This window comes from Bos javanicus, chromosome 3, assembly GCF_032452875.1.
Source record: "Bos javanicus breed banteng chromosome 3, ARS-OSU_banteng_1.0, whole genome shotgun sequence".
Taxonomy (NCBI): Eukaryota; Metazoa; Chordata; class Mammalia; order Artiodactyla; family Bovidae; genus Bos; species Bos javanicus.
In genome coordinates this window covers 79,454,915-79,482,808 of record NC_083870.1, presented here as the reverse complement: position 1 = coordinate 79,482,808, position 27,894 = coordinate 79,454,915, and the positions used below count along the sequence as shown (strand labels likewise).

The following is a 27,894-nucleotide window of genomic DNA, read 5'->3' as shown; positions in this document are numbered from 1 at the left end:
GATGGCATCACTGACTCAATGGACATGAGTTTGAGCAAGCTCTGGCAGATCGTTAAGGACAGGGAAGCCTGGCGTGCTGCAGTCCATGGGGCTGCAGAGTCATACATGACTGAATGAACAACAATAACAAAAAGTCAAAGTTCTAGCACCCAGGACCAGTGAATGCACCTTACCTGGAAATGGGATCTTTGCAGATGATAAGTTAAGATAATGATCATTAGAGTAGATCCTAATCCAATATAACTGTGTCCTTATGAAAAGGGAGAATTTAGGCAGAGACAGATGACTCCATGAAGACACAGTGTGAATGCCATCTATAGGCCAAAGAGCACCTGAGGCTACCAGAAGCTGGGGAAAGGCATGGAATTGATTCTCCCACAAAGCACTCAGAAGAATTCACCCTGCTGACACCATGAGTTTGGACTTCTAGTCCCCAGAACGTTGAGACAATAAATTTGCGTGTTTAAACCCCACAGATACCATGGCTAAGAGCCATTGTACCCTTCTCCAGTCTCCTGGAGAAATTTACTGTACTTCCTTCCCGTGCCCTGAAAGTGATGGAAAGAGTTATAGTAAAGACTCCCTGTGTTTTATGTAAACATCATAGATCTCTGACCTTCTGTCTTTTCATCACACCTGCCTGAAAATTTCAGGTCTGATAGTCTAAGCTGGTGATCATAGTTTGGATTCAGCAAACAAATGGGTTTTATTTGCCTGCACAGTGTTTGATTAAAGTAAAAAAAAAAAAGAAAATCATAACACTTAGTTGCAAAAATATAAAAATTGCAAGATTTCACATCAATATTTGAATTTCTGGCACAGTAGGCTGGCATTCGCATGCAGTAATGATGAGCTATTTCCAGCTTGTTTCCAATGACTGATGATCACTTTTGAAGGGTTCACTTTCCACTTCCACTGCCTCCATCCCTCCATCTTCTTCCTGCATCAGGCCCAGTGCTGGCTTCTCTCACGGATACTATCTCCATGGGTCCTACAGGCATTTGAGTTTGTGGCCTCAGTAGACATCATTATGAGAACTATTTGTTTGCTTACTAATTCCTCTGGGAGTCTAGAACTAAATTTAAGTCATTTTAGATGCCAGGAAAGATTGAAAACAAAAGGAGAAGAGGGCAGCAGAGGATGCGATGGTTAGATAGCATCACTGACTCAGTGGATATGAATTTGAGCAAACTCCAGGAGATGGTGAAAGACTGGGAAGCCTGGAGTAATACAGTCCACTGGGTCACAAAGAGTTGGACAGAACTTGGCAACTAAGCAACAGTAGCAACATTATATGTCTATGTAGATATATACCCTGTAATGAGTACGTATATGCCCCAATAGTGGAATATATATGGTGGAAATTAAGCAAATATTTAAAGTCTAGTTTGTCCACTCTCTCAAAATCAATCCTTTAAGTACCATGAGGTCTCTAAAGGCAGATCCAATAGTGGGGCTGCCTCAGAGGTTACAGTCTGCCCTGAAGAAGTAAGATGTTGAATCATCCATGTAAGAGAGTCAAGAAAAAAATGAAAAGTGTGAAGAAAAGTGCAGAGGAAGTTAAACAAATGCAGACAAAGTTAAACAAATTCAGAGGAAGGAAAGCACCATTCTGGTGGAGCCACCAAAAGGAACCATCAGGAAAGTTTTGTAGTGGGAGTGGGGGGTGTTTAACTGGGCCTTGGAGAGTGTAGAATTTGGCCAAGCATGAAGAAAACTGAGTATTTGTGTGGGCAAGTATGGGATAATTTAAGAAATAATTAATAGTTCAATTTGCCTGAGCTAAGGGAAGTTATGGAGAATAAGATAGATAAGATTACTTGGAGCCACCTAATCATAACGGAATGTCAGGCCTAAGGTTAGGCAGTGGTGACTTATGAGTCTCTTAAAGGAACTCTGTTTATTCTTTGGCTAAGAATAGGCAAGAATAACTAAGATTTAAACAAGAAGGCTGTGCCTTAACCTCTGGTGCTCCAGAAGAAAACTAGCCCCTTAACATTTGCACCTAGTGGATGCATGGTGGAAAATTTTCCTTCATTTATTTGTTCTTTTGTTAGGAGCGGTTTTCAGGGAATGGATCCAACACAACTCCTGGTAGGCAGTCCTAAAGAAGTAATGCGGCATTATTTCTGCTGCGAGTTCGCCTCCCCAGGTTTCTCACATGAGTGTGTTAGTGTGCCTCACTTTCCCAGAAGCATTCTCCGTGACTTACTGAGTTTCACAGCTGTTCATTGAGAGATCTCATCTGTCATTTTGAAACGAATTAAATTCTTTCCTCTGATCTTTTTCTGTCTCTATTCCACCCACCCAGTGTTCTTCCACTCTCCCTCCTAGCTCTGTGTTCCCTCCTTGCCTTCTTTTCTTTGTTCCCATTCTTTCTCCCCTTCCTCTTCCCATCCTCTCTTCTTCCTTTCTCCCTTCCTGATTCCTTTGTGCCTTTGTAACATGGCAGAGGTTAAGAATAACTTTGGAGTCACATGGTCTGTATTATAATCCTAGAGCACCTACGGACTGGTTGTGAAACTCTGAGGTAACTGTTTAGCTTCTTCAAACCTCAGTTTTCTCATCCGCAAGATGGGATAATAATAATACTCACCTCATAGGGATCTTGACAATATTTATACATTAATATATGCAAAGCACTTAGAACAGAGCATGGCACATGTTAAGTACACAGTGTTAGTATTAACTCAGTGTTAGCTTGTTGTTGTTCTCATTGAAGATGGGTGGGCTCTTTCTAAAATATGCAAAGAAATTATGCTACTTATCATTTAATTTTAGACCTAAAAGATTTATTTTGATATTGAAAAAAAATTATGAAACGACATGTAGAGTCTATAACCAAGGTTCAGGTAATGAAAACCATGGATTATTGGAGGCTGACTGATAAATAGGTTAATTTTACAAGTATAATCAACATTAGATCACTTTTAGGAGAATACAGCTGTATTGTAGATACCTTCTTCTAGTCTCTTGAGAAAGAGAAACTTTTCTGTCATATGACATATTTTATGCATAAGGCCTGAGGGCTTTTGGGTTTCTTTGGGATTTTCTAAGAGCCATATGATTTGACCATTTATCCAATTTCTCTTTTCTTTTTTCCTTATGGGAATAGCCAGCCTATCATACCTTGACGTTTGAAAAGGTCAGTATTTTTCCACATGCTAGTAAGCATGTTCTACTTAAAATATTTGGAATAATGAAGTTCTGAGACATCTTTGTTAGGACAGTGATTTTTAGCAAAAGAAAAATATCACAACTTAAGCTTGTTCTAGTAAGTGTGGATTCAACAGGTATGATCATTGAAATCCTAATAGATTTGACAAGAAAGTGTACGAATGTAACATTCTTGATGCCATTTTGAAGGCTTTCCCTCTAGAGTACCTTTGTATATCTGTGTACCTTGCTTCCTGAAATATTTATGTTCATCGACCTTTTCAGATTCTGATTTTTCAAGTGAAGTGTAGAATATGAGTGGGAGTGCAGCCTGCCTTCCTTCCTTCCTCTCTTCTTCTCTCCCTCCCATTTCTTCTTTCCATCTTGTATTGATTTTTCTTTTTCAAAAGCTCTAATATCATTCTATTTCTTTTAAATTTGTAAAGTGAAGTGAAAGTCGCTAAGTTGTGTCCGACTCTTTGCGACCCCATGGATTACAGTTCATAGAATTCCCCAGGCTAGAATACTGGAGTGGGTAACCTTTTCCTTCTCCAGGGAATCTTCCCAACCCAGGGATCGAACCCTGGTCTCCTGCATTGCAGGCAGATTCTTTACCAGCTGAGCCACAAGGGAAGCCCAAGAATACTGGAGTGGATAGCCTATCCCTTCTCTAGCAGATCTTCCCAGCCCAGGAATTGAACCAGGGTCTCCTGCATTGCAGGTGGATTTTTAACAACTGAGCTATCAGGGAAGTCCAGAACTTTTAAATGTTGCCGTTAAATAATTATCACAGAGACTTTGCCCTCCGCTCACTGTCACTTCATCAAATAAAACATATTAGTTGTATTTATATGTGAAAGTGAAAAGTGAAAGTGTTAGTCATTAAGTTGTGTCCAAATCTTACAGACCTTATGGATTGTAGCCCACCAGGCTCCTCTGTCCATGGAATTCTCCAGGCAAGAGTACTGGAGTGTGTTGCCATGCCCTCCTCCAGGGAATCTTCCTGAACCTAGAGATTGAACCCATGCCTCCTGCTTGGCAGGCAGATTCTTTACCATCTGAGTGCTCAGGGAAGCACAGTCTATTAAATTGTGAGTGCCTTTGTGTGCTAGTTGCTCTGTTGTGTCTGACTCTTTGCAACCCCATGGATTGTAGCCTTCTAGGCTCCTCTGTCCATGGGATTCTCCAGGCAAGAATACTGGAGTGGTTTGCCATCACCTTTCACAGTACCTGGAAGTCACAGGGACATGTGATCATGAGTGATCCCTTGGCCTGGCTGTGGCTTTGTTACTTAACTTGTACACTTGGATAATGATTCTCACCCTCTGTCTACCTCACCAGGTCATCATATCGTTGCAACAGTAACAACAACATGACTTATGCTCAGCTCCTAAACATTTTTAAAATGTTTCCTTGTACAAAGTGATGAATGTGAAAGCCCTTTGAAATATAAGATGCAAATCAAATGCAAGGTATTGTTTTCATTAATAAGTTTAAGGCAAACTGTTCTCTACAGAAAGAAGTCTGTGTGATGCCATTAAGCATTTAATTTTATTTATCAAATTATGGATTCATCCCATGAGAGGTGATGTGTGAAGCAGCATGTGTGAAGTAGGATTAGCATAATGCATAAATGTTGTTCCAGGAGAGTTGGGAAGGCATCAAAAATGCCTACTTTTGCCATAACTTGAAATAGAAAAATGATCATGCTTCTTGGTTAGTTCTGAAGAGCTAACAGATTGACAGTCATATGAAAAAGATCTAATTTTATACTGATGCAGTTTAGATAAAATATATAAGTGTTCTGGTGTTAGAACATGTGTACTTGCTTTAAGTTTTATTCAGTTAGACATTTTGTGTACCTATGAGTACAGTACTCCTATTTCAATGATATTCAAGTAGATGTTAGAGTAATGGAAAGTATTATTGTTGTAAATAACTTTAGGAATCACCTAATCAGTTTATTTATGGGGAAACTGAAAGCTGGAAAGGAAATTAATTTGCTATGTCCACATAGCTTTTCAATGGCTGAGCCAGACTCTTTTTATATATTACCCCTTTACTTTGCCTGTAATAATTACAATTATGACTAATTTAAGCTTCCTGAGGGCAGGTATTTTGGCCCATCCATCCATCCATCCATCCATCTATCTGTCTGTCAAGAATTTATACACAGTAAAATGAAAACCCATATGCATTAACACTGCGTTATAACCTAAATAGTATATTGAAAAGCAGAGATATTACTTTGCCAACAAAGGTCCGTCTAGTCAAGACTATGGTTTTTACAGTGGTCATGTATGTATGTGAGAGTTGGACTGTGAAGAAAGCTGAGCGCCGAAGAATTGATACTTTTGAACTGTGGTGTGGGAGAAGACTCTTGAGAGTCCCTTGGACTGCAAGGAGATCCAACCAGTCCATCATAGAGGAGATCAGTCCTGGGTGTTTATTGGAAGGACTGATGCTGAAGCTGAAACTCCAATACTTTGGCCACCTGATGTGAAGAGTTGACTTATTGGAAAAGACCGTAATGCTGGGAGGGATTGGGGGCAGGAGGAGAAGGGGATGACAAAGAATGAGATGGCTGGATGGCATCACCAACTCGATGGACATGAGTTTGAGTGAGCTCCGGGAGTTGGTGATGGACAGGGAGGCCTGGTGTGCTGTGATTCATGGGGTCACAAAGAGTCGGACACGACTGAGCGACTGAACTGAACTGAACTGAACTGAAGTGTTGGAGATACAATGGTAAATCAGATGAGGGGACTGATCCCAAGGAGTTTGTAGTCTTAGAGGAAAGAGAAAGGGAGAGAGGTTGAGGGTGGGGAAGAATGTCCACAATTGAAATACAATGTAAAAAGTCTAGCAAATATCAGAGCCACTAACTGAGAATGAAGAAAAAGGTGAATAACTGCTCTGCAGAACAAATCAAAAAAAGATTTCGAGAAGAGATATTTGAGTTGGGTTGTGAAATATGATCAGTTCCTTACTCAGCAAAATATCTTCAATTTCTTGAATACATAATTGAATAATCGAGACTTGATAATTCTCTAATATGCCTCTGCTGTTACTAACATCAAATACAAATAAAGAGTTTCCGAGATTGAAGCTTTCTATATAGTATTTGCTTTATGGACCCTTTATTTTTTTTTAGTTTTCTTGGCCCATGATAACATTTCTTCATACCAACCCCACCTTATTAAGATAACAACTTTAGTCTTCTAAAACTTAAGTTGTTTCAGAAGACCTAGGACAAAGCAATAAAATGTTCATTTATTTGCAAAACAACCCAAAATAAAAACAAAGAACTGTCCTTATAACTCCCTTTTACAGAAGAATTCCAATGAATGCACATAGAAAGAATGAGAGAAACAGAAAGGCACCATTAAAACATCGCAGTAATAGCTGTAGGCAAGATCCACCAATAGACACTAAAACTGTTGTTTAGTTGCTAAGTCCTGTCCAATTCTCTTGTGACCCCATGGACTGTAGCCCACCACACGCCTCTGTCCATGGTATTTCTCAGGCAAGAATACTGGAGTCGGTTGCCTTTTCTTCCTCCAGAGAATCTTCGTGACCCAGGGATCGAACCTGCTTCTTCTGCACTAACAGGCGAATTCTTTACTGCACCACCCGGGAAACCCAAAGGATGACGGGTACTCAGCAACTCTCTACTACTTTGCCACTTTCCTATAAGTTTAAATTGATTTCAAAGTTAAAGCTTTAAAGATAATTCTCTCTATACATTGTGGACACTTCTAAGTGATTTGAACTTTGAAGACAGGGTAAAATGTTGAAAGTTATGGTTACCAAAGGGGAAAGTGATAGAGGGATCAATTTGAAATTTGTAATTAATAGATATATACTGCTGTATATAAAATAAACAACAAGGACCTAGTGTATAGCACAGGGAACCATTTTTAATATCTTGCAATAACCTATAATGGAAAAGAATCTGAAAAAAGAATACATAAATATAAATGTATATATACAAATATAAATGTGTATATAATTCATGTATGTGTATATGTAATGTGTATACATATATGTACATATATATGTAAAGCTGAATCACTTTGCTGTGTACCTAAAACACTCTAAATCAACTATAATTCAATATAAAAGTTTTAAATAAATAAAAACTATATGCATGGGGGAATAAAAGCAAAGGATCTAAGACCCCCCCTTCCCTGCACCCTTTACCAAAGAAAACAGATTTTGTTTCCCTATAGAAAACATTTTGATTTGAGATTATTGGCTGATCGTCACAGTATTGACTTCCTCATGATGAAACTTTCTAATAATATTGTGTTACTCAAATTGTGTCTTTCTTAGGTTTTTCTTTTTGACCATCATCTGATGATTTGAACTGAGAGGTTTTCTAAGCTATTGAAGTATGAGTCCTTAGGTAATTCTATTTCAGTGTTTAGAATTCCAGATGTCTGTCTATACTTTTCAAACATGTAAAGGTTTATTTGTTTGACCTTAACTGAGCTAACTGAGTTTTATTGTACATTACTTCTAATAATATCATGTGTTTGAAAATTCCCCTAGTTTAAAACAGGTAGATTCTGGGCCTAATTACTAAATTTTCATTGCTTGAATTTCTGTGCAATGAAGGTGAAAGGGTTTGTTTCCAAGGAAACAAATGCACTCCATTTTCGTCATGTAAAATGTTTTCTGCAAGAAAATTCCATAATCAGTCTCCAGGGAGATACCATGTCATAAGATAGCTCTCACTGGAGATTTCTCCAAAGAAACATTTTATTTTTGTTCCCTTGAAAATCAGCCTGTATTAGTGTAATTGAGAATGTATTGGATTTCAAAAAAAATTAACAACAGAGCCATTGTTATCACCTTATTAGAGTCATAAAATGTACAGTTGCAGGAGAATGTGATTTTCCTCTGGCCATTAAGTTTCATTTATATTGGAGTCTAAAAAGCATGTATTTGAGATGTTCGCTTGAGAAGAAACAGCCTCTTCAAAGGATATTTCTCACACTGAGGGCTAAGGAAGAACTTCACTCTTTATCAATTATTAGTCGAGGTTAAAAGTGACTGCTTTTTCTTAAGAAATTTGAAAACCATGTAAGTAGCTTGACTTCGTGTACTCTAATGGTTGAACAACAAGTAAAACTCTGAAGGAAGCAGATTCAGCTCACAAAGGTCCAAGGCTTTGTTCTGACGCATTTCTGGCGGCGGTCGTTTGTCTTGCCCATGTGAGTACCTGCATTCAGTGACACTATTACTCATCTTGCAGTGTGGACTTGGTGTAGAATAAGTAGCACAAAAATGTTTCATGATGGAATGAAAGAAGTAACTAATTATACAGTGAGAAGGCAAGTTTTTGAGGGAGACAATAAAATCACTGAGATATTATTCAGGGTGGACCTGGCATAATGGTCAAAATTAGAAGCCATAGCCCTGTTCCTTACAAACCCTCAGCAAGTCACTTAAACCTCTCTGTAAATGTGGGAATAAGTATTTATCTCACACAATTATTAATTAATATGTTTTAAAAATATATTCATTATTGGAATTTCTTTAAAATATGGGATCTATTCCATGAAGAGGAGTGTAAATTCTTACTTTGTAAAAGAAATAACTGCATAACATGACTTTCTCTTGATTCAGATGTGTAACATTTGCTTCTATAGCAAATTTCATATATGGGCCTGCTGAAATGAAATAATTAGAAAATATTGCCCTGTGAGGCTAGCCTGAGAACCTAAAAAATAGAATTGATTTTTGAAAAATTCTATAAATGATTAGACTTCAGTCAGCCTCACCATGATGCTAAAAATCCCCCAAATTCTGTTTTCAAAGGTTCAACATGCTGTCTAACTTAATCTACTTAGTCCAATCCTTTCTATAACTTAGAAATGCAGCTGGTCAATCAAATAAAATGGGAAAATGAATCAGTTTGTAAAATGGGGACAGATCCTTCATGGTAGATGCAACAAAACCTCTCTGAAAAGTTGTCTTTGTAGTCACATATTTTATGGAGGAGAGACATAGGTCATAGACAATAGCACATGCTGCTGCTGCTGCTAAGTTGCTTCAGTTGTGTCCGACTCTGTGCAACCCCATAGACGGAAGCCCACCAGGCTCCCCCGTCCCTGGGATTCTCCAGGAAAAAACACTGGAGTGGGTTGCCATTTCCTTCTCCAATGCATGAAAGTGAAAAGTGAAAGCAAAGTCGCTCAGTCGTGTCCGACTCTTCACAACCCCATGGACTGCAGCCTACCAGGCTCCTCGGTCCATGGAATTTTCCACGCAAGAGTACTGGAGTGGGGTGCCATTGCCTTCTCCGAATAGCACATGGGAAATAGCAAATATAACAAAATGTGGCATCAGTAAAATATTTATTCATTTTTCTTTGTTCATTCATATGGCAAATTTTTATTGTCATTTAAGTGTCTGGGACTAGGCTAAAGATGCTTTCAACACACGAGATTTCATTTGGTATCACATGAATTCTGGCAAAGAAATATGACTAACCCCACATAGTTAATGCTGTGGGGCACCATCCAGACATCTTTAAGGGCCAAAGCACTCATTCCCCCAGCTGACCCCAAGCATTAGCAGTTGAAGCTTCTTGCCTGACTCTCTGTCAGGAGTTGCTATCAACCAAAGACAGGCCCTTGTCCAGGTCACACTTCCTCCTATGGGCAGCCTGTATCCAGTGACTGATACGGATTATCAAGATCCAATACCTAGTCTCAACATCACTGAAAGGGCATCTCAGCTCCAAGGCATCAATAGGCTCAGCTGAGGCCTCTGTTTGTAGCATCACAGTTCATCTACTCTGCCCAGTCCTTTTTCTCCACCCCTTATTGTGTGATGTTCTCAAAAGCATCGGCCCACAAATCTTGTGCATACAAATCATAAAAACTCAAAATCTATTAGAAATAATCCCTTTTGGGTCTATTTGGTCAAAGGTCCATATAGTCAAAGCTATGGTTTTTCCAGTAGTCATGTATGGATATGAGAGTTGGACCATAAAGAAAGCTGAGTGTCGAAGAATTGATACTTTTGAACTGCGGTGTTGGAGAAGACTCTTGAGAATCCTTTGAACTACAAGGAGATTGATTAAACCAGTCAATCCTAAAGGAAATCATTGCTGAATATTCATGGGAAGGACTAATGCTGATGCTGAAGCTCCAATACTTTGGCCACCTGATGCAAAGAACTGATCATTAGAGAAGATCCTGATGCTGAGAAAGATTGAAGGCAGGAGGAGAAAGGGGAAACACAGGATGAGATGGTTGATGGCATCACCAACTCGATGGACATGAGTCTGAGTAAGCTCTAGGTGTTGGTGATGGAAAGGGAAGTCTGGCGAGCTGCAGTCCATGGGGTCACAAAGAGTCGGACACGACTGAGTGACGGAACTGAACTGAGGTTTGTTTAATTTCTCAGTCCCAGACTGGCAGTATGATGCTTTCTGAATTGGTCTAAAGGGTTGTGCAGTACTAATTCTGAGGGCAGAGGGATATGTTGAAATGTCACCATTAGCAGGAAGAGGACAGGAGCTGCTGCTGCTAAGTTGCTTCAGTCGTGTCCAACTCTGTGCGACCCCATTGACGGAAGCCCACCAGGCTCCCCCATCCCTGGGATTCTCCAGGCAAGAACACTGGAGTGGGTTGCCATTTCCTTCTCCAATGCATGAAAGTGAAAAGTGAAAGTGGAGTCTCTCAGTCGTGTCCGACTCTAGCGACCCCGTGGACTGCAGCCTACCAGGCTCCCCTGTCCATGGGATTTTCCAGGCAAAAGTACTGGAGTGGGTTGCCATTGCCTTCTCCGAGGACAGGAGCTAGTGGACAGATAAAACTTGGTGAAAATATTGCCAACTGGAGGCAAGCATTTACTTCCTTTGTTCTACGGGGACCTTTTTAATAAGTCAATTCCACTTCGTAGATATGCATTTAACTTTATTGTTTTCAATATGACACCAAAAATTGAATAGTCAAAATGAGGAGCTGTAAACAACATAAAATATTTATGGGAAATCATGTTTTTTTAAAAAAGAAGCTGTTAGTAATATAGAAAACAGATTCTGAATTTAGAATAGGTATGGATATGAGAAAAAAAATCAGCATTTATATTAAACAATAATTATATTGTTTAATGGACTTCCCTGGTGGCTCAGACGGTTTAATATAACAATAAAAAAATGCCTATGAAAATGCAAAATCAAACTTTATGCCACTATTAACCTCTAGTATTTTGCGAATCCCAAATATTTATTAATACCCAAGGAACGGATGATGATTTAACATTTTGAATTTTTCTGATAATAATAACAAATTAATTCAGTTAAGAAATATTTATTGAGTGCCTGCTGTGTGCCACACACTGTTCTGAATAGTGAATGGGGGGCATGGTCCTTGTCATATCATGTTACCTTATTCCAGGGGTACCTAGACAGCCAACACCTTACCTTATACCAGGGGCACACAGGCAGCCAAGGTCTTACCTTATTCCAGGGGTACATAGACAGCCAACACTTTACCTTACACCAAGGGTACACAGACAGCCAACACCTTACATTATACTAGGGGTACATAGACAGCCAGTAACTTGCTTTATACTAGGAGTAGACAGCCAACACTTTGCCTTATACCAGGGACACACAGACAGCCAATAAGTAAATAAACAAACATGTAACCTATGTTAATCTGTGAGCTGACATCTCAATGGTTAAGGGTCAGCCACTTCAGTATCTGTGAAAAGGAGGTTCAGGCAAAAGACCCATGCAGAACACTATGAGGGAATGAAGGGAACTTTGAAAGAAGGGCAGGATGGCTGGAGCAGAGCAACAGATGTGGAGAATGTAGAGGAAGCTCCAGGATTAGGTGAGGGCCAGGTTACAAGTGGATCATGAAAGAGAGTTTGAATTTTAATCTAAGTGTGATAATTCATTAGCGTATTTTAAACAATGGAGTATGACCTTATTTGTATCTTTATGAGATTGTTCCACCTTGGAGTGGCCCTGAAAAATGTGGGCTCTTTCAATAGCCCCTAAAGCATTAATTAGTGCCACAGGTGAAAGAAGAGATGGTGAGGAAGCAGTCAGTACAGTGAGTGGGGAGATGAGACCCAACCTATTTCAAATTCCAGCTCCAATTCTTCCATACCAGAAGTTATCCTCTGAGTCCCGGTTTCCCCATATGTGAAAGAATGAAATGACTCATGTGTGGTGCCTGACATAGGGTAGATGTTTCATATTTGTAACAGAGACGAATGCAGAGCATAGCACTGAATGAATACTGATGTAACTATGCTGGCTTTTCTCTGATCTTTTTGTTGTTCTAAAAAGGCCTAGACATAAACTCTGACCTTTATTAAAGAGAAAAACAATTGTTTTATTGGCCTTTTGGCTTCAAAGAGAGTTGGAAGTGAAAGGCTGCTGAGTCTATGAGACTGGAATGTTTCTGTTTTTCTCATTGCCCTGAAATCCTATACCTCCAGCTGAATGTTTTTGTTGTCTCCAGGTCACGCAACCCTAGATAGCAGCCTGGGCTGACACGAGTGATGTAGGCTGTGTGTGCATTTGCATTTAATATTCCTCTTCTTTGCTTTAGAAATGATTCAGGAACAAAGCACCAGGGAAGACCTAAGTTGTCCAACTTTTTTAACAGGCTTTTCAGGATTAGGGTAATTCAGATACAACTCAGAAGCAGCAGCAGCAGCATGAAAATATTATGTTTGGAAAATCTCCTCTGAGTGGCAATTGGATGCAAGAGTTAATACAATCAGGGTTCTTTGCTTAGAGGGTATGCATCAAAGGCAAGGTGTGCCAGTGAGCCTTCTAATATTGCAGTTTGGTGATTTTTAAAAATTTTATTTTATTGAAGTATAGTTGATTTACAATGTTGTATTAATTTCTTCTGTGGAGCAAAGTGATTAAATTATTCATGTGCGTGTGTGCTAAGTTGCTTTAGTCGTGTCTGACTCTTTGCGACCCCATGGACTGTAGCCTGCCAGGCTCCTCTGTGGAATTTTCCAGGCAAGAATTCTGGAGTGGGTTGCCATTTCCTTCTCCAGTTGACTATAGGGCAACCTTGTCTTTGGCCACTGGACCCTGCAGATTGGCTTGACCATGTAAAGAAGCCTATTGTCCCTGTCCTCATGGTTTGTTTAGGTCTGGCATTCTTTTGTTGCTTCCTTGCCATGCATGTGGCCCAGGAATCTTAAGCAAGTTTTCCTCTGATCCTGTGTACATAGAAACCCCAGGAAGCCATCTACCTCCTGGGGTCTTGTCACCTTCCTGGTGATACTACTGAAGAACAGAGCTCAGGACTTCTGTCCTCTCAGGAATCTGGCCTCAGGTGGTGAGGAGAGGTGGTAGCTAGGGTTGAGCCCCTCTCTGTGTTCCCATTATCTACTGTCCTAAAAGCATTCTGCCTTTCCTTATTTTTCCCTTGAGACAGTGAGCTCAGAGCCTACCTCTTAATTCAATGAATTTAGAGAACAGGGAAAAGGCAGGGAGGGAAAAGCGTAGGTTGTTGTCTCAAATATCATATAGACAAAACTGGAAAAAAAAGACTGCCATGAAAGAATAGAAATCTTTTCTAAGATGAGATAGAGATCCTGATGAATATGTTAAAACCAAAAGAACAGCTTTTTTATTGTGCCAGAATCATGTTGGCTTCCTACAGAAAACATACTCTGATTCAGCCTGAGAAACAATTGTATCTCCAGTGGAGAGTTACAGAGTTGGCACTGTGGAGTCACTTTGGATAATTCAATGTCCTGATGCTGGGAAAGACTGAGGGCAGGAGGAGAAGGGGACGACAGAGGATGAGATGGTTGGATGGCATCACCGACTCAATGGACATGGGTTTGGGTGGGCCCCGGGAGTTGGTGATGGACAGGGAGGCCTGGCGTGCTGCGGTCCATGGGGTCGCAAAGAGTCGGAGACGACTGAGCGACTGAACTGAACTGAACTGAAGTCATTATGTGGTAGTTTAAAAACTTCTTTATTTAATAATAGGATGCGCTAAGATACAAGTAGAAATGGTCCGATGGTCCTTTACCTCATCTCTTCACACTCAAACAACCCTAGTTTCTTTTATTTTTATTATGATTTGATTCTTTTCTTTTTGGTATTTCAGAGCTGGAGAAAAAGCCTGTTAACAGTATCAGAGACTTCATGCCTTATTTCACATATGTATTTAGGTTCAGCACTCAAAGATGCCATTGTGGTAGAGTGGGCTAAACATGGATCCTAGCCCTAAAATATACAGATACATGTCTCTTGCTACACTTAACGCCCTTGGTTGTCATTAGCAGGTTCCCTGTGCTATCTAAGGCTCGTAAAATAGGAATTTAAATATTTACTTCATAATTATATTCTGTAAGCTGAAGCTCCAATACTTTGGCTACCTGATGTTAAAGAGCCAACTTATTGGAAAAGACCCTGATCCTGGGAAAGATTGAAGGCAAAAGGAGATGGGAGCAGCAGAGGATGAGATAGTTAGATAGTATCACTGACTCAGTGGGCATGAATTTAAACAAACTCCAGGAGATAATGAAGGACAGAGGAGCCTAGTGTGCTATGGTCCATGGGGTCACAAAGAGTTGAACATGACTTAGTGACTGAGCAACAACAACAAATTTTGTTCTGAGAGTCAAATGAAATAGTATCGTGAAAGGAGGTAAAAAATTTTATACAATTTCTTCCTTTTTTTCAAAAGTGTTTGTTACATGTGTGCCACGTGCCAAAAACTTTGCTTGTAGCTATCCAGATAAAATACAATAAGTTCCCTCCGGAAATATAATATGATAAAGTAGAATGATAAATAGAAAGATACAGCGTGAGGCAGTATCTGCAGATACAGAACCATGTTACATCATGTATAAGAGAGGTAACTACATAGTCTGTATAAGGAAAAATAATGCTAGAATGGGCTTTCTGAAGGAATTGATACCGAAATTGGGTCTTAGAGGATGAAGAGTTTGATGGTATGAGGAGGATTGGTGAGAAAAACATTCCACTGTATCAGTAACAGAACAGGACAGTAAAGCAGCAAATGCCCAGGCATTGATGTGTGTTGGTAGAAGCAGAGGATTCAGACATATCAGTATGGCTAAGCATACAATTTAAAGCAAAATGTAACTAGAGATGAAAATGGAGAAATAGTTAAGGGCCAGAATACTCTGATAAGATAATTTTTCAGGTGATGAGAAATCACCAAAGGGTCATCAATACCATCAGATTTTGATTTTAAATAGGTAACCACAATGCAGAGCTTCATTGAGTCAGCTGGAGATGAACATATCAAGACCATGGTCAAGGAAGTTAGTCCAGTAGTCCAATGAAAACAGGGATGAAGAAGACTTGAGCTAGCACAATGGCATTGAGAATAGAGTTTTAAGAATAGAGCAATGCTTAGAAATTGATTTGGCTGTTGGGGATATTGACATAAATAAGGAAATCAAAGATGGAAATCAAGATTGATCCCATCTGAGAAAAATAGAGGTAAAAATAAGTTTAGTCAAGGAAGAGTTTAGTTTGAACGTGTATTACTTAAGGCATCTAGGTGAAGATGTGTGGTTGAATGTTAGAATTATGAACATGAAGCCCAGAGAAGAGTCTGGGCCAGTAATATAGATGTATTCAGTATATTTAATAAATGCAACTTCAGAGACAGTAGTCATTGAGCTCTTTTGGTCACTTTTAGTTACCCAAGTTGGAGAAGGCAATGGCACCCCACTCTAGTACTCTTGCTTGGAAAATCCCATGGACGGAGGAGCCTGGAAGGCTACAGTCCACAGGGTTGCTAAGAGTCGGACACGACTGAGCGACTTCACTTTCACTTTCACTTTCATGCATTGGAGAAAGAAATGGCAACCCACTCCAGTGTTCTTGCCTGGAGAATCCCAGGGATGGGGGAGCCTGGTGGGCTGCCGTCTGTGGGGTCACACAGAGTCGGACACGACTGAAGTGAATTAGCATAGCATAGTTACCCAAGTAGTCTCATTTAGTAATGAACATATCTGATCTCATGTCATAGTTGAAATTTCAAATCTGCATTTAAAGTCAAAGCTCCTGCCTTACTGTATTGTGAGCAGACAATACATGGAAGGAAGGAGAAAACTAAGGATCAGAAAGTCTCTCTTGAATAGCACCAGTATAATCTGGTTCAGTTCAGTTCAGTTCAGTCACTCAGTCATGTCTGACTCTTTGCAACCCCATGAAGTGCAGCACACCAGGCCTCCCTGTCCAACACCAACTCCCAGAGCCCACACAAACTCATGTCCAGTGAGTTGGTGATGCCATCCAACCATCCAATCCTCTGTCGTCCCCTTCTCCTCCTGCCCTCAATCCTTCCTAGCATCAGAGTCTTTTCAAATGAGTCAGCTCTTTGCATCAGGTGGCCAAAGTATTGGAATTTCAGCTTCAACATCAGACCTTCCAATGAACACCCAGGACTGATCTCCTTTAGGATGGACTGGTTGGATCTCCTTGTAGTCCAAGGGACTCTTAAGAGTCTACTCCGTACCACAGTTCAAAGGCATCAATTCTACTGCGCTCAGCTTTCTTTATAGTTCAACTCTCACATCCATACTTGACCACTGGAAAAACCATAGCCTTAGCTAGACAGACCTTTGTTGGCAAGGTAATGTCTCTGCTTTTGAATATGCTGTCTAGGTTGGTCATAACTTTCCTTCCAAGGAGTAAGCGTCTTTTAATTTCATGGTTGCAATCACCATCTGCAGTGATTTTGGAGCCCCCCAAAATAAAGTCTCTTACTGTTTCCACTGTTTCCCCATCTATTTGGCATAATCTGGTATCGGGTTGCTATGGTTGTTCCAGATGTTTCAAGGTGATTCTTTCCCTTTTGAGCACTTCCATGGATGCATTGGAGAGGTGTGTACTGAACTGTGCTGACTACACACACCAGCAGTTTGTCTCCTTTGACTCATTACTTATCTCTCCTCCACGTCCTTACCCCTGTACTTTCAGTTTGTGAAGATACATTAGTACAACTCTAACCTGAGATGTGCTTTCCACTTTCAGTTTTGCTCAGGTACTATAGAACTTCACTTTAGAACATGGTACTAGTTGACATCTGTTGTCTTGGGGCCTCAGTCAAAACCCAAGTCGATCGAATCCCACTTTCAGATCCTGTTTCAGAGGTGTGTGAATTGCTTCATTAGAAGTTATGACTGAAATGTTTAGACCCCCACCTCCCCTAGGAAAATGCTCATGTGAAAAGACAAGTGAATAGGGACAGATTGCTAGTGGAAACCATCATTCAGAAAGAGAGCTGAAGCAGAGAAGGAGAGAGACAGAAACAATAGTCATCAAGGTAAGAAAACCAGGAGAGGAAGGAGTCACAGAAATTGTAGACTGGGTTTCAAGAAGGAGGGCATACTCAGCATATCAGATACGTGTGAATAGATAAGAACTAGAATAAGAAACGAAGAAGGCAATGGCACCCCACTCCAGTACTCGTGCCTGGAAAAACCCCATGGATGGAGGAGCCTGGTGGGCTGCAGTCCATGGGGTCGCTAAGAGTCAGATATGACTGAGTGACTTCACTTTCACTTTTCACTTTCATGCATTGGAGAAGGAAATGGCAACCCACTCCAGTGTTCTTGCCTTGAGAATCCCAGGGATGGGGGAGCCTGGTGGGCTGCCGTCTATGAGGTCACACAGAGTCGGACACGACTGAAGTGACTTAGGAGTAGCAGCAGAATAAGAAAACGTTAGATGTAGCAATTAGGAGATCAGTCATTACCAAATCAAGCAAATACAGTAAAAGAAGGGGGAGGGGTAAAGCCTTTTGAGAAGTTTAGATGAAAGAGGAGAGATCTTAGATGTTAGCGGGAATGTGAGATTAATGATTTTGGAATGAGAGATTTAAGCAGGCTCATGGGCTGAGGGAAAACAGGCATTAGTGAGGGGTGATTAGAAGATACAGGGAAGAAAGAAGATAACTGCTGGTAAACGGTTAAACCTGATTACTTCTTTGTGTGCATTTTCATCACCTCATGGGGTGTGATGAAAGAAAGGACAGAAAGCTGTCCTATAGCCAAGGACAGCTATAGCACTAACAATATTGGCACTTTTACTAATACTCAGCACTAGCAAGTATCTGTTGAATTTAATTGATTAAAGAGAAATCATCAGGTACTTCAAGGGAACTTGTCTGTATTTGCATGTATATAAACCCTTAGACTCTGATACTAAATCCAAATTACCAGACCAGGCTTAATTTTCTCAAGTAAATTCCCTCTTAGGACCTTTACTTTATTTTACTGCTAACAAATCTAAGTTAGAATCTTCTCAGTGCATAGTAATATGTTATAATAACTTGAAAAAAAAACAAGTTATTTATAAACAGAAACAGAATCACAGACTTACAAAACAAACATGATTCCACAGGGGAAAGTTTGGAGGGGAGGGATAAATTGGGAGTTTGGGATTGACATATACACACTACTAAATTTAAAATGGATAAATAACAAGGACCTACTGTATAGCACAGGGAGCTCTGCTTAATATTCTATAAGAACCTAAATGGGAAAAGAATTTGAAAAAGAACACATACATGTTTATGTATAACTGAATCACTCTGCTGTACACCTGAAATGAACACAGAATTGTTAATCAACTATCATCAGTTCAGTTCAGGCTCTCAGTCATGTCAACCTCTTTGCAACCCCATGGACTGCAGCAAGCCAGGCTTCCCTGTCCATCACCAACTCCTGGAGCTTACTCAAACTCATGTCCGTTGTGTTGGTGATGCCATCCAAGCATCTTATCCTCTATCGTCCCCTTCTGCTCCTGCCTTCAATTTTTCTCAGAATCAGGGTTTTTTCCTTTGAATCGATTCCTAGTATCAGGTGGCCAAAGTATTGGAGTTTCAGCTTCAGCATCAGTCCTTCCAATGAATATCCAGGACCGATTTCCTTTAAGATGGACTGGTTGGGTCTCCTTGCAGTCCAAAGGACTCTCAAGAGTCTTCTCCAACACCACAGCTCAAAAGCATCAATTCTTCAGTGCTCAACTTTCTTTATAGTTCAACTATCACATCCATACATGACTACAAACTATAGCTTTGACTAGATGGACCATTTTTGTTAAAATAATGTCTCTGCATTTTAATATACTGTCTAGGTTGGTCATAGGTTTTCTTCCAAGGAGCAAGCATCTTTTAATTTCATGGCTGCAGTCACCATCTGTAGTGATTTTGCAGCCCCCCAAAATAAAGTCTCTCACTGTTTCCATTATTTCCCCATCTATTTGCCATGAAGTGATGGGACCAGATGCGATGATCTTAGTTTTCTGAATGTTGAGCTTTACGCCAACTTCTTCACTCTCCTCTTTCACTTTCATCAAGAGGCTCTTATAGTTCTTCTTCACTTTCTGCCATTAGTGTGGTGTCATCTGCATAGCTGAGGTTATTGACATTTCTCCTAGCCTCTTGATTCCAGCTTCTGTTGGTGAGTGATCACACTATTGTGATTATCTGGGTCATGAAGATCTTTTTTGGATAGTTCTTCTGTGTATTCTTGCCACCTCTTCTTAATGTCTTCTGCTTCCGTTAGGCCCATACTGTTTCTGTCCTTTATTGTGCCCATCTTTGCATGAAATATTCCCTTGATATCTCTCATTTTCTTGAAGAGATCTCTAGTCTTTCCCATTCTATTATTTTCCTCTATTTCTTTGCATTGATTACTGAGGAAGGCTTTATTATCTCTCCTTGCTATTCTTTGGAACTCTGCATTCAAATGGGTATATCTTTCCTTTTCTCCTTTGCCTTTTGCTTCTTTTCTTTTCACAGCTATTTGTGGCCTCCTTAGACAGCCATTTTGCCTTTTTGCATTTATTTTTCTTGGGGATGTTCTTGACCACTGCCTTCTGTACAATGTCACAAACCTCCGTGCATAGTTCTGCAAGTACTCTATCAGATCTATTCCCTTTAATCTATTTGTCACTTCTACTTCCTTAATTATAAGGGATTTGATTTAGGTCAAACCTGAATGGTCTAGTGGTTTTCCCTACTTTCTTCTATTTAAGTCTAATTTAGCAATAAGGAGCTCATGATCTGAGCCACAGTCAGCTCCTAGTCTTGTTTTTGCTGACTGTATAGATAGAGCTTCTCCATCTTTGACTACAAAGAATATAATCAATCTGATTTATGTATTGACCATCTCATGATGTCCATGTGTAGAGTCTTCTCATGTGTTGTTGGAAGAGGTTGTTTACTATGACCAGTGCATTCTCTTGGCAAAACTCTATTAGCCTTTGCCCTGCTTCATTCTGTACTCCAAGGCCAAATTTGCCTATTACTCCAGCTATTTCTTGAATTCCTACTTTTGCATTCTACTCCCCTATAATGAAAAGGAAATATTTTGGGGGTGTTAGTTCTAGAAGGTCTTGTAGGTCTTCATAGAACCATTCAAATTCAGCCACTTCAGCATTACTGGTTGGGGCATAGACTTGGATTACTGTGATATTGAATGGTTTGCCTTGTTAACGAACAGAGATCATTCTGTCATTTTTGAGATTGCATCCCAAGTACTGCATTTTGGACTCTTATGTTGACTATAATGGCTACTCCATTTCTTCTAAGGGATTCTTGCCCACAGTAGTGGATATAATGGTCATCTGAGTTAAATTCACCCATTCTGGTACATTTTAGTTCCTAAATGTCCTAAAATGTCCTTGTCATTCCTAAAATGTCCACGTTCACTCTTGCCATCTCCTGTTTGACCACTTCCAATTTGCCTTGATTCATGCATCTGAAATTCCAGGTTCCTCTGCAATATTGCCCTTGCAGCATCAGACTTTACTTCCATCACCAGTCACATCCACACTGGGTGTTCTTTTCGCTTTGGCTCCGTCTCTTCATTCTTTCTGAAGTTATTTCTTCATTTTTTCTGCAGTAATCAGCTGCACTCCTATATAAAATAAAAATCTCCAAAAAGCAAGCAGGTGAGAGTCTTTATCCTTTTTTCTTCCAAGGAAGCTCTTTAACCACTGCTAAAAATTTACTGGATTTCTCATTAATTTATCCACATAGGTGTGGATAAATATAAATTATCCAAAGATGTGTTGGGAGGGACAGTTTGTATCAGGATCCAGTGGGTCTGGGCACAACCTCTGCATTATGTTTTTATTGCTGATGTAATGAATTATCACAAATTGAGTGAGTTAGAGCAGCACTTATTATTTCAGAGTTTTGATATCAGAATCCCAAGTGCAGTTTGGTTGAACTGGCTCTACTGCTTAGACTCCCAAGTTAGAATCAGTGTATCAGCATGACTGCTTTCCTTTTGGGGAGGGTGGGTCTGGGGCTGAAGTTCATGCAGATTCTTGGCAGAATCAGTTTGTTGTAGCTATGGTCCTTGTTTATTTGTGCCGAAATTGCTCAGTCATGTCCGACTCTTTGCGACCCCATGGACAGTAGCCTACCAGGCTCTGCCATCCATGGGATTTTCCAGGCAAGAATACTGGAGTGTGCTGCCATTTCCTTCTCCAGGGGATCTTCCCAACCCAGGGATTGAACCTGGGTCTCCTGCATTGCAGGCAGACACTTTACCGTCTGAGCCACCAGGGAAGCCTGAAAGTCAGCCAGGAGCCTCTATTAATCCCTTAGTGGACATGTTGCACTCTCCCCTCCATTCTCAAACCAGCAAAACCTCATCCTTCTCTCACTTTAAATCCCCCAGACTTTGCCTTCTGCTTTATCTCTCTCCTGCCTCCAGTAGAAGAGCATTCTCTGTTTTTAAGGACTCACCTTGATTAGATTAGGCTCACCATGATAATACAAGATCATCTTCCTACTTTAAAGTCCGTAACTTTAATTATATCTATTATATCTTAATTATATTTTATCTAACATATCTAATTATTTTGTATCATTTGCCTTTTGACATAACATATTCACAAATTCTGGAGCATTTGGGTATAGGCGTCTTTGAAGGTCCTTCTTCCTTCTACACCCTCCCTCATGAAACAATAGGGCTTCTTACTCAGAACAGCCACTGAAGTGATTCTTTCTGTAAGAATACATATCTGCTCCAGGGCCAGATACTTACTGCCTTCCAGCTCTCGCTAGAAAAGCGGTGGACACATTATTGGGAAAAATAAGTTTTCATCAGGCATCCCATTGTGTGTATACTAGGTATAGGACTACTCTTGACCTGTATGAGACACTTAGTGTATTAATAAATGGTAGTTGGCGTGATACTGTTGACAGCAATGATCTGCCTCCATTTGACATAAGACTCAATGCTAGTGACTGAAGCAGATTCAAAGCAAATAAAACATAGCCTCTGCCTAGGAAAAATAATAGTTATACAGATACATATATGAAACAAATGAAATGGAAAATGCTTTGAGAAGAGGTGCTTCTTTTCCTCTTGATGATGTTCCTGATGCTCCTTTTAAACTGTTCTTGTTTGTTGTTGTTGTTGTTGAGTCACTAAGTCATGTCTCAGTCTTTGCGACCTTATGGAAACTCTTCTTACCCAGATAAAAAGTGATGTGAAGGGTGGAGAGCAATTGGTTAACATGCAATTTGTTCTGGCTGGTGCTCACACTCTGCAGAGCCAATCTGGTAAGCCCAGAAAGGCCAGCTAATTGACGAAATTCCCTTGGAGAGGGCCAGAAACTGGGAAAAGGTCAGCAAAGCTTCTCAGATTTAAAAATAGAGAGCCAGGAAACAAAAGATTCAATGCAACTTTTACAACTACAAATTAAATGCAAAGAATGACACATCATTACATAAGCAGCATAAAATATAATTTAAATGTCAAAAGAGCTGAAGCTTCTTTAATCATGTGAGGGAAAAAAAATGGCAAAATGTGTTAAATGTCTCCATTTGTACTCTACAAAAAAAGTGAAAAGTAAAAATGGCATTGTTTTATAATGCAAAAATTAAAAAATCAGTTGTGTTTTTTTTACTGTTTATAGGAATCTTTATGTTTATTTTGTCCAACTTTAAAGATATCTATCTTTTAAAAGTTCTTTTGACTTTCAGGAACTGTGGATATATTTGAATACAGGGAGGTATCATTCAGCTTATGACAGTGCTTGAATGTGATATGTGTGCTTATTAAAGCTAGAGTTAAGTCTTAGATATGTGAAGGGTACATTTTCATTGGAAGGAGTAGGCGTATTACAGATTGCTCTTGCTCTACTACTTGGAATATGATTTCACATACATTTTGCTCTCTTGAAAATTAGCTTTGTGGCAGTTGGTTTCCCTACTTCTGCCACCCACTTACATTTTAGATCTCTGTTTTGAAGCTTGTGAGATATATTTAAAAACATCATATTAACGTTTTAGGTCTCTGTCTGGATACAGTGGTTTCACATATGCTGTTCTTCAACAGATGCAGAATTTTACTAGCTTTTGGTTGTCAAAGATGTCAATCCAAAGTTAAATATGTACCACATATGTGTATGTGTTTGTGTGTGCGAGTGTGTGTGTGTATATATATATATATATATATATATATATGCTATAATTTAGGAATTTTACTCTTCATTCATTTCAGCTCTGTCGTTCAGTCATGTCCGACTCTTTGCGACCCCATGGACTGCAGCATACCAGGCCTCCCTGTCTTTCACCAACTCCCGGAGTTTACTCAAACTCATCTCCATTGAGTCGGTGATGCCATCCAACCACTTCATCCTCCGTTGACCCTTTCTCCTCCTGCCTTTAATCTTTTCCAACATCAGGGTCTTTTCCAGAGAGTCAGTTCTTCCCATCAGGTGGCCAAAGTATTGGAGTTTCAGCATCAATCCTTACAATGAGTATTCAGGACTGATTTCTTTTAGGATGGACTGGTTGGATCTCCTTGCAGTCCAAGGGACTCTCAAGACTCTTCTCCAACACCACAGTTCAAAAGCATCTTCATTCATTTAGTAAACATTTATTAAGCTCCTACTGTGTTCTTTTTAGTGACCTGAGCACTGAGAATGCTAAGGTTTATTAAGACACAAGATCCTGGTCTTGAGCACTCAGAACTCAGGTTGAGAGAAACTTGGAATAGTGTATTGTGGTAAATGCTGTCCTGCTGCTGCTGCTGCTGAGTCGCTTCAGTCGTGTCCAACTCTGTGTGACCCCATGGACAGCAGCCCACCAGGCTTCACTGTCCCTGGGATTCTCCAGGCAAGAACACTGGCATGGGTTGCCATTTCCTTCTCCAATGCATGCAAGTGAAAAGTGAAAGTGAAGTCACTCAGTTGTGTCTGACTCTGTGTGACCCCATGGACTGCAGCCCACCAGGCTCCTCTGTCCATGGGACTTTCCAGGCAAGAGTACTGGCGTAGGGTGCCATTGCCTTCTCCAGTGCTGTCCTAGCAGCCAGTACTGCATGCAGAGAGCTTTGGGAATACACAGGAGAGAAACCTACCCTGAACCAGGGCAGAAAGATTTGAGCCAGGGTTCCTGGAGAAAACTTTATTTTAGTGAACCAGTCTTTAGAAGTAATTTCTTTTTTTAGGTCTCTGATATTTTCAATATCTTATTCCCCAGTTTATTGGAGGATGAGATATAAGGGAAAGGAGATTGAGTTAGGAAGAAAAAGAGAGAGTGAAGAGCTATCTCAGAAATCTGTGATTTGCCCTGGGATATAACTTCCATTACAGGTGACTGTTTTTGACTCTGGGTTTCTTAGAAGCAAGGAGTCATTCCCATGCTTATAGGAGAAATCACAACATAATATATAATTTTCTCTGGGTCTATGAGAGGAAAGGCATGAAGGACATCTTAAACATTGCCTCAGAGCAGCATTTCCTCAGCCAGTCTTGATTGATGATAAGTGACCACATGAACTTCCCTTCCAGGTCAGTCATTGCTCCAACTAGGAAAGCAACGCAAGGTGTTATGCACCTGAGGTATCATGAAAATGAAACAATTCTATGTAACCTCTAAAAAAGTCAGTAAAAGATGGTGCTGTAAAAGATTCAGAGTCACCTCTGCCAGTTCACAAGTTGCTTCACAAGGCTCTCCCCCAAATTAGTCCAGGTCTTATACAGTCCTTTGCCAAGAATTTAGTATGGAAATATTTCTGATAAAGAAAACCTTAGGAAGAACTTGAATTTTATTGCAGTATGCCAACATACTCACAGTGTGTTTTTTTTTAAAACAGAAAACAACAATAGAAAGCAAGCGCAATAGACTTTATTTATAAGAACACCTGCTTTAAAAATAACCCTACTGTTCAGAAGGAACAGTTTCTGAACTGTTTTGTTTTTCTGCAAGGAAAAATCCACAAGTGAATTGAAAATTACCAAGTTGCTGTTAGTTGTATGCACAAAATTGGCCTTGTGGGGCCAGCTGTGTATTTCATTTGCAGTGTCAGGGTCATAATCCAATGTAATGATATTATAATATTGTAAGACACACACACACACACACACACACACACACATATATATAATGTTACTAAAAAACCTGAAATGAGTTTTTGGCCAGCCCAATATATCTATCCTTCAAAATAGAAGGGCTAGAAGGAACAAACATTTGAGGGTTGTCTTCAACATTCACATCAACCACCAGGAAAGATCTCTAAAGAAAACCTCCCAGCATCAGGGAGTGGATGAATAAGATGGAAAATAGCTGAGACAGAGAGAGAGTTCACTTCAAATTTCATGCTTTGCATCTGTGTTATAGCAAGTATTTATAATGTAGATGCAGAGTGAGAATCTCAACACAGAAGCCAGATAGTAATTTAGAAAAAGAAGCACAGAAAATGCTTGAAAAATCAAGAAAAAAATCACAAGTGTATGTTGTAGTTGTTGTTCAGTCGATCAGTCATGTCTGAGTCTTTGCGATATGGACTGCAGCATGCCAGACTTCCCTGTCCCTCCCCATCTCCCAGAGCTTGCTCAAAATTATGTGCATTGAGTCGGTGATGCCATCCAACCATCTCATCATCTGTTGTCCCCTTCTCCTGCCTTCAATCTTTCCAAGCATCAGGGTCTTTTCTAATGAGCCAGCCCTTTGTATCAGGTGGCCAAAATATTGGAGCTTCAGCTTCAGCATCAGTCCTTCCAATGAATATTAAGTGTTGATTTCCTTTAGGATTAACTGCTTTGATCTCTTTGCAATCCAAGAGACTCTCAAGAATCTTCTTCAGCACCACAATTTGAAAGCATCAATTCTTCAATGTTCAGCCTGCTTTATGGTCCAACTCTCACATCCATGCATGACTACTGGAAAAAACCATAACTTTATACGGACCTTTTTTTGGCAAAATAATGCTTTTTAATACACCTTTGAGGTTTGTCATAGCTTTTTTCCCAAGGAGCCAGAATCTTTAAATTTCATGGCCACAGTCACCTTCTGCAGTGATTTTGCAGCCCAAGAAAATAAAGTCTGTCACTGTTTCCATTGTTTCCTCATCTATTTGCCACGAAGTAATGGCACTGGATGCCCTGGGTTTTTTTGAATGCTGAGTTTTAAGCCAGCTTTTTCACTCTCCTCTTTTACCTTCACAAAGAGGCTCTTTAGTTACTCTTCACTTTCTGCTATATGGATGGTATCATCTGCATATCTGAGGTTATTGCTATTTCTCCTGGCCATCTTGATTCCAGCTTGTGCTTCATCCAGCCTGGCATTTTGCATAATGTACTCTGCATGAAAGTTAAATAAGCAGGGTGACAATACATAGCCTTGACATACTCCTTTCCCAATTTTGAACCAGTCCATTGTTTCATGTTCAGTTCTAATTGTTGCTTCTTGACCTGCATACACATTTAACAGGAGGCAGGTCAGGTGGTCTGGTATTCCCATCTCTTGAAGAATTTTCCACAGTTTATTGTGATCCACACTGTCAAAGGCTTTGGCATAGTCAATAACACAAAAGTAGATGTTTCTCTGGAACTCTCTCATTTTTTCGATGATCAAATGGATGTTGGCAATTTGATCTCTGGTTCCTTTGCCTTTTCTAAATCCAGCTTGAACATTTGGAATTTCACAGTTCATGTACTGTTGAAGCCTAGCTTGAAGGATTTGGGGCATGACTTTGCTAACATGTGAAATGAGTGCAATTGTGCGGTAGTTTGAGCATTCTTTGGCATTGCCTTTCTTTGGGATTGGAATGAAAACTGACCTTTTCCAGTCCTGTGGCCACTGCTGAGTTTTCCAAATTTGCTGGCATATTGAGTGCAGTACTTTCACAGCATCATCTTTCAGGATTTGGAATAGCTCAACTGGAATTCCATCACCTCCACTAGCTTTGTTCATAGTGCTGCTTCCTAAGGCCCATTTGACTTCACACTCCAGGATGTCTAGCTCTAGGTGACTGATCACACCATGTTATCCAGGTCATTAAGATTATTTTTATATAGTTCTTTTGTGTATACTTGCCTCTTCTTAATACCTTCTGTTTCTATTAGTTCCATACTGTTTCTGTCCTTTATTGTGCCTATCTTTGCGTGAAATGTCCCCTTGGTATCTCTCATTTTCTTGAAGAGATCTCTAGTCTTTCCCATTCTATTCTTTTCCTTTATTTCTTTGCATTGATCACTGAAGAAGGCTTTCTTATCTCTCCTTGCTAGTCTTTGGAACTGTGCATTAAGATGGGTATATCTTTCTTTTTTTCCTTTGCCTTTTGCTTTTCTTCTGTTCTCAGCTATTTGTGAGGTCTCATCAGCAACCATTCTGCCGTTTTGCTTTTTTTTTTCTTGGCAATGGTTTTGACCACTTCCTCCTGTATAATGTTATGTACCTCTGTCCATAGTTCTTCAGGCAATCTTTC

The 27,894-nt window shown here is 39.9% G+C and overlaps 1 protein-coding gene and 1 non-coding gene across 3 annotated transcripts in view; one reads left to right on the top strand and one right to left on the bottom strand.

Annotated features, from left to right (window-relative positions):
- The window catches only part of PDE4B (phosphodiesterase 4B), a 546,831-nt gene that overhangs the window by 248,413 nt on the left and 270,524 nt on the right, over positions 1-27,894 (top strand). The gene's annotated exons all lie outside the window — the stretch shown is intronic.
- TRNAC-GCA (transfer RNA cysteine (anticodon GCA)) lies at positions 21,666-21,737 on the bottom strand. The gene has a single exon. It is a non-coding gene; the product is annotated as a tRNA-Cys (tRNA).